We start from the raw sequence: 7764 nt of genomic DNA, 5'->3' as shown, positions 1-7764 counted from the left end.
CAAGGAATAGTTCTAACATTATGCCCGTGTGTATGTGTTTTAAATAGTACTGTTTGTGCAAAAATTGTATTTTGGCACGCGCGTTTTGTCGGATGTTTTGATTGTGTTAGGATATCTCTCGTTTCCAGATATTTAAAGATATAATTACTCTCTACAGAGGTTTTGTTTGCGCCAGCGTTTATTTGTCTGTCTGGCTCTTTATCTATCTGTCTCTTAGCAGCTTTACGCAAAATATTAGAACTGAAAAGTCGTCATGTGTGGAGTTTGCTACAAATGTCCGGTATACGCACAACCAATGAACACGAACAGCAAATGGACACGCACAGCAAATGAACACGCACACACAAACAAGAAACACACACAACCCAAACAAGCACACATCACAAACATGCACACACAACAAACATACACACAACAAACATACACAACAAATCAATACACACAACAAAAATGCACACACAAACAAATACACACAACCCAAACAAGCACACATAGCAAACATGCACACACAACAAACAAATATACAAAACAAACATCCACACATAACAAACATCCATACAAAACAAACATGCACACACAACAAGCATGACCACACAATACAACACCCACAGCAATGAAGGACATACAGCAATGAAGCACACGCGTCAGTGAAGCATACGCAACCATGAAGCACACAGAACAGTTAAGCAATGCACACACAACCATGAAGCACACAGAACAGTTAAGCAATGCACACACAACCATGAAGCACACAGAACAGTTAAGCAATGCACACACAACCATGAAGCACACAGAACAGTTAATCAATGCACACACAACCATGAAGCACACAGAACAGTTAAGCAATGCACACACAACCATGAAGCACACAGAACAGTTAATCAACCATGAAGCACACAGAACAGTTAATCAATGCACACACAACCATGAAGCACACAGAACAGTTGATCAATGCACACGCAACCATGAAGCACACAGAACAGTTAAACAATGCACACACAACGATAAAACACACGCTACAGTGAATCACACACAATTGCAACAAGCAGACTGAGTATAGATCATCTGACCGAAAAAAGGCTTACTGCAGGCAAAGAGTAAATAATAGTGTTGTGTATACGAGGTCATCATATATGTGTCCAGACGCCAAAAAGTAACTTCGCTGCTGAAGAGTTCACTCGTTATTGCACAACGCGCACAACGCGACATGTTGAGTGCCCAACCAATAAACCTGATGTCAGTATTAGAACTAAGTACGGAGGCTAATGATAATGAAAAAGGTGAATGAAATAAAAAAGAAAAACAAAATGATTCAACAGTCTGCATCATCACGAGGTTGCAGTTCTTAAAATGCTGGGACAAGACGTTAAACTCCATCAGTCACTCAGTCAGCGTTGTGTCAATGTTAGCTTTTAGTTTTGTAAGAAACTTTTCGTAAACGCGTTGTAATACAGGCATCTGACGCAAAACCTAACTGAGAGAGTAAACCCATACACTCACTACACATACACAAACGCACGCGCGCACACACACACACACGCACACGCACACACACGCACACACACACACACACATTCGAACATCTCAGTGACCGAGGTGCCAGGTTGGCGCAATAAACCAGGAGCAGTCGTTGTGCGTTCAAGTCTAGCTCATGCCGGCTTCCCCTGTGGCCCTGTACCTGGAAAGGTTTTGCAGCAGCCTTCGGGTGGTCTTGGGTTTTCCTCCCACCATAATGCTGGCCGCCGTGGTATAAGTGAAATATTCTTAAGTGCGGTGTAAAACATCAATCAAATAAATAAATAAATGAATGAATAAATTTATGTGATTTATTTGACAACATAGCTAGCAATCCTGTCATTAAACACCAAAAAGCCCTTAGCCTATATTACAAAATATAAAATACCACGGTTTTCGAGTTTTTTCTAAGATTTAATTCTTTTAACTGAATTTTGAAAGTTGTTATATGGAAAACAGTTGACTGCTTCTTGATTTATATATGCACTCGCCACGATATACTGAAATATTGCCGAGGTGAGATTAAGCCGTTATCATTCCAGCCACGAAGTGAAGTGAATCTGTTGTACATTTCACACGTTTGATTACTCAAGGACAATTCACATCCACCGCAATAAATCTTAATAATATGTGAGTAAAAGAGGTTACCCACACACATTGATTTATATTAGATAGAAAAAACACAGAAACAAGTACATTGTGGTATCTATGGCTGGGATTTCAGTTGATACAAAATACGTAACCTGGCGTATTACAGCACAGCGGACTTTTGCTTTACATATGGGAAATAAATAATGTGGTATTTTAAAAATTCAAGAAATTCTGCCATTTTTATTCAGTCAAAAAGGCCTCTCTGTATAAATCTTTTAAAACAATCCAAGCTGTGTTCAAATATATCTAAATATGGAGATACATTGACAAATTCATTAGAAGGGTTTTGTAATTAAGGGAAAAATTACGTGCTGGATTTTCGGCCTAAATTCGTGATGGTTTATTAGTTAGCATTGGTCTCTATTTTCGCCTGGGGGCTTTAAAACAGACATATTTAGAACAAATGGCGTTAGCTAAGTCATGTATCCTATCTTCAGATTTATATACAAACATCATATATTAATTAAAAATGGACATTAATGTTAACGAAAGCAAACCGGAGCAACATATTGCGATCTTTACCTCTAACGTCGGGGCGGTGAAAGGAAATTAAGATTGTCCCGACTATCTCAGCCCAAAAGGAGAGGGTCCAGAGGCCGCCTAGGCCCCGGACCGCTGGACGGCCGCAGAGACGTTGAAAGCGACTTCTAGCGTCAAAAGTTAGGAACTACATTCAGATATATTAAATGTTGATTTCTTATTATTGACGCACATATCGGTGCCTTGTGGTGTAGAAAAATAGAATTGTTGTTGTGAACTATGGGCGTCAAACTTTGGCAAACTGTGGGTCGTCAGCAGACTGCACAGATGGCGCTGTTTTGTGACAGCACGCATGGCGGTGTTTTGATGTAACAGCCTGTGTGTAAATACCATCCAGTAACCGGTTGATTCCTTTACAGCTGTAGGCCTAATTGAAGAAGTACCCAGACTGTAATTTGGTTAATTCATTGCTCGTTTCACTCAAACTTAATTATTTCGAAGATAAAAATTCGAAATGTCTAAACTATTTCTTTCTAAAATCACGTTCAGAAATTCATCAGAATCCGTCTCCTTCGGAAGAGGCTGTCGAAGAAAATCCTCAATGCGGTGACAACGCACTTTCGATATTTGAGTCCCAAATAACCCGTGGCGCACTCGCACGACACCTGTGTCATCAACTCCCGTTCACTGAGTTTGAAAAAAAACCTATGGTAAACGAAAGTTTCACATCGGAATAGTTTGATAAATACACCTGCTTGCATTATCAAGAAAATACCAACTTAGCTTTCTGTTTTGTACGCCAAAACGAATTTTTTTCGTCAAGGTTATTCTCCAGCAGTAAGACTGAGCCCACTTTCATATCTAAAGGTTTCAGCAACTGGAAAGAAGCAGAGGGCGTATTTAGAGAACACGAAGCTAGCAAGTGTCATAAAGAAGCCGTTGAACCTTACCTTACCAGCAACTACTAGAGATATTGGTGAATCCCTCAGTCAAGGGAAAGGCGGAAAATAGACGCATTGTATATAAAATATTTGAAAATATACGTCACCTGTGTCGACAAGGTTTAACATTCCGTGGAAGCAGTGCTGCTGCAGATGGACACTATGGGAACTTCACGCAGCTTCGCATTTTGCGTGGAAGTCACGACCCTTCTCTTCCACAGTGGTTAAAAAAATAAATAAAAAAGTATGTATCGCATGACGAGTTTCACTATATAGTGGTAAATGAGTTGGCTGACGTTTTCAATCATGAACAAGTCGAACTAGTTTTTAGCTGGGTAGGAGAGGATTTTATTGTCCACAAAGATTTCCTTGGGGTTTACAAAGTAGATGACATCACTGCTGAAACTTTGGTGAAAGTAATTTTGGACGTTCTTTGTAGAATGAATGTATCAATAGGAAAATTCAGAGGGCCGTATTATGATGCCACGAGCAATATGAATGGGAGAAAATCCGGCGTGGCTTTCAGGTTACAACAGTTGTTCACACACTGTTATGTCCACTCATTAAGTCTTACGTGCAACGACGCTATCAAAGAGGTAAAAGCTACTGAAGACGGTTTGGAAGTTACGCACGAAATTTGTAAACTGATCAAATACTCACGCAGGAGTGAAGGATTGTTTGATAACCTGAAAACAAACATTCAACCCGATACACTTGGAGTTAGAGTACTTTGTCCTACGTGCTGGACTCTTCGTGCAAATTCACTGGGGAGCATTCTTGATAACTATCAGGTTTTATTTAATTTTTGGGAAGAGGCACTACAATGTGCAACAGACACTGAAGTGAAAGCTGTGATTATTTGAGTGCAGTCAAAAATGAGAAAATCTTATCTTTTCTGGGGTATATCCCTCTCACACCTCATTCTTAAGCACTCCGATAATTTAGTAAAAACATTACAAAGTCCAAATTTGTCAGCAGCAGTAGGTCAAGAAATTGCTTCTTTGACTGTCAAAACCCTAGGAAATATGGCAAAACCGAGATTTTGACCTCTTTTACGAGAAGACTCTCCAAAACGCAAATCACTTGACGTAGAAAATCCCGTGTTACCGCGCAAACGCAAGACGCCATCAAGACACAAAGTTGGAGAGAGGGCAGGGCATTTCCCTCAGACGCCGCCAGAGGTCCACAGGCAACAGTACTTTGATGTTCTTGATCGTTTCATTAATGTAATTCAAGACAGGTTTGATCGGCCTGAGTTCTGACATTATAGAAATCTTCATGATCTGCTTCTGGATGCCTACAATAATAAAGACAGTCAGTCAGCAACTAGAAGCTGTGGCAGCATTCTACACATCAGATTTTGATAAGAGAGACAAGTACTCAGTTAAATACACTTTCTGTAAAATTTGCCGAACGAGAAGACTCGCCTGTTTATTTGAAGTCTCTGATTCCCTTTTTTCTGAAATGTCACACCATGAGACGACCTTTTTCTTCGAGGTTTGCTTTGTACTTTGTCTGATCCTTGTTACGCCAGCCACAAATGCAACAAGCGAAAGGTCTTTCCCTGCTCTCTGTAGGCTAAGAACATACCTGCGATCCACCATGACACTGTCTAGGTTAAATGACCTCATGGTCTTGCATGTCCATAAGGATTATACAGACAACATTGATATCAAATCTGCAGTCAATCAGTTCGTTGAACTCTCAGATAATAGGCAATCAGTGTTTAGAAAGTAATGATAGCCTAAAGAGATCGGCAAGCAATTATAGCAGCGTAATTATTTCAACTAATTGTGTGACACTGATGCTTCCACTCAATGCAAACCTGTGTCAGGAAAGAGCCAGTTTCTGACGGGCGAATACCAACCTTTACAAGTCCGGTTCTCCGACACGTTCTGTCTTTTCAATATACTACATTACTATTATATAGCTGGTTTCATGGGCAGCAGTCTGAACGCCAAGCTTCAAAAATATAGTAGGCCTACCACAACGTCATAGCCATAAATACGCGGCGGAAGTTATTGACTTGATACGCATTTGGAGTAAAAAAAAAACACAGTCTCTATTTATCTACAAGTGCTGGATAATTTGTCTTCACTCTTGTTCTGCCTCTGTTTCTTTTCCATTTTTTTTTTCTTTTTGGCCCGACCACGATCGGGGTGGTTGGGGCGGTTCCACCGCCCATGTGTTGTAAACCGTTTGTTTAAGGTGTACGTGACACGCAACGACACAACGACTAATAGTGCAATGACACCAGGCCTTTCCGACCAGGTACAAAATTAGCAGTTTAAAATGGGTTCTTTTCGTAATGTCAAATTTGCCGATTAAAAGATGAACATTCTAAATGGGTGCTCACTGGTGATAGTTGAAATGCTAGTTTGCTTTGGCTATCAGGTTGTCGGTGAGTGAGATCCCGTGTTCGAATCCATCTCTTACTATTTCGGCTGCAGGTGGTTAGGTACCTAGGAAAAACATGGCAATTTTCTCCGCACTGCCGTCATTTAACTGACAGTTTCAAGCACAGCGTTGCTTATTTATTTGATTGTACAAATTAGAGAATATTCATTAAGAACAAAGCTTATTCGTTCTGTATTGCGCAAATGAAGGAAATAACAGTATGTGCAAATCACTGACACGACACTATACATGTACTTCGGAGTTTTCGAAAGTTTTCTGCATTATAGTCTATTTCTTTCAGCGAGTCGCCTATATTCAGATGTCTGTAAAATCAGTCATACTCAGCTACCAAAATTGCCTTTAGCCTGTGACACAAGCTCTACACATCGATATGCTGGAAGTCCATATTCTTCCAAAGAAAATGAAGTTAGAACACCTTTTATAATTTATAATGTTAAACTCCATAACCCTTTTTCGACACCAAGAAGGCATTCTCTGGGAAGACATCATAATTATTCAGAAACCAGTGGCAAGCTGAATATTGGGCGGAGTCCAATATGTTTTGACGACGGGCGACACCAGTTACCTGAGCTGCGATCGACTTAACTGTAAACCCTGTTTTTGACGTCGCCATGTTTGACTTTATTCGCATGTTGGAGTATAATATAATCTCCATAAATGAATTTTATTTTATCCCTCGTAGAATGTTCCCACAGCGGTATGATTTTAAAGTTGCATGTTAGGGAATTCTATTATAAAAAAAAACAACAACAAAACAATGTAGTCTCTTAGCTGAGACAGTAGTGTAGCTGTGATACTGCGTGGAGTTTGTTCTAACCGGATGCTGGTGCAGCTATTGTAAAACAAATTACTTTTCACGCCCATTGCCCAGCATGCCACGTGTTTCTGAATAATTCTTGGTGTCGAAACAAGGCTTATGGCGTTTAACATTATGAAATAGAAAAAAGTATTCTAACTGCATTTTAATATAAATAATATTACTGCAATAATATAGACGTACAACGTTATAGGACTCGCCTTGCCACAAGAAGATACCGTATGTGAACACAAATATAATGACTCCTTGTCATCTGACTGCAAAAATTGCTACGTACGACGTAAAACCCCCAATGTGAACTGTTGTATTCTATTTATACAACAACATTTACAATGGTGCCAGAGAAATGACTGTAAGGGCGAGTATTTTATAAGACAAAATGCAGAGCAGAATGGTAGAGTTGTCGAACTGGCCGTTGTCATGGAAACGATACTTGCAGATATGCTAAGTGTGATAATTAACTTTCTGTCTCATTCTTTGTACTGAACGATAGGTTCATTTGACAATGTAGCCGAGCCGTCATTTCAGGATTTCCGCGGTAGATCACATAGATGTGGACGAGACAGGCTCTCACAAACTAACTCAACTGAAAGGCGAGATTTTAAGGTACTTACTGGGCTGAATATACATCTGGCATAGCCGTGTCTGTCGACCCAACCGAGACTCTAGCAGCTTCCTAAAATCCCGCCCGTTAGCCGCGTTAGTATACCAGCAGCCCCCCTCCACCCCACCCCCATCACCCCCCACCCCCACCTCTGTCTCGTCTTAGCCTGTCTGATCTCGCGACACTCCTGAAATGCCGACTCGGCTTATTACAAAACCAGGATGAAATATCTGAGATAAAACAATCACTAGCGGAATAGTTGTACACTAATAAGGCTGAGGCGATTGCTCCGAGGTACGACCTATCGATAATGTTTATTGATATCTTCATTAGAGACC

The sequence above is a fragment of the Liolophura sinensis genome, chromosome 3 (assembly GCF_032854445.1).
Source record: "Liolophura sinensis isolate JHLJ2023 chromosome 3, CUHK_Ljap_v2, whole genome shotgun sequence".
Lineage (NCBI taxonomy): Eukaryota > Metazoa > Mollusca > Polyplacophora > Chitonida > Chitonidae > Liolophura > Liolophura sinensis.
This window is presented reverse-complemented; position numbering follows the sequence as displayed.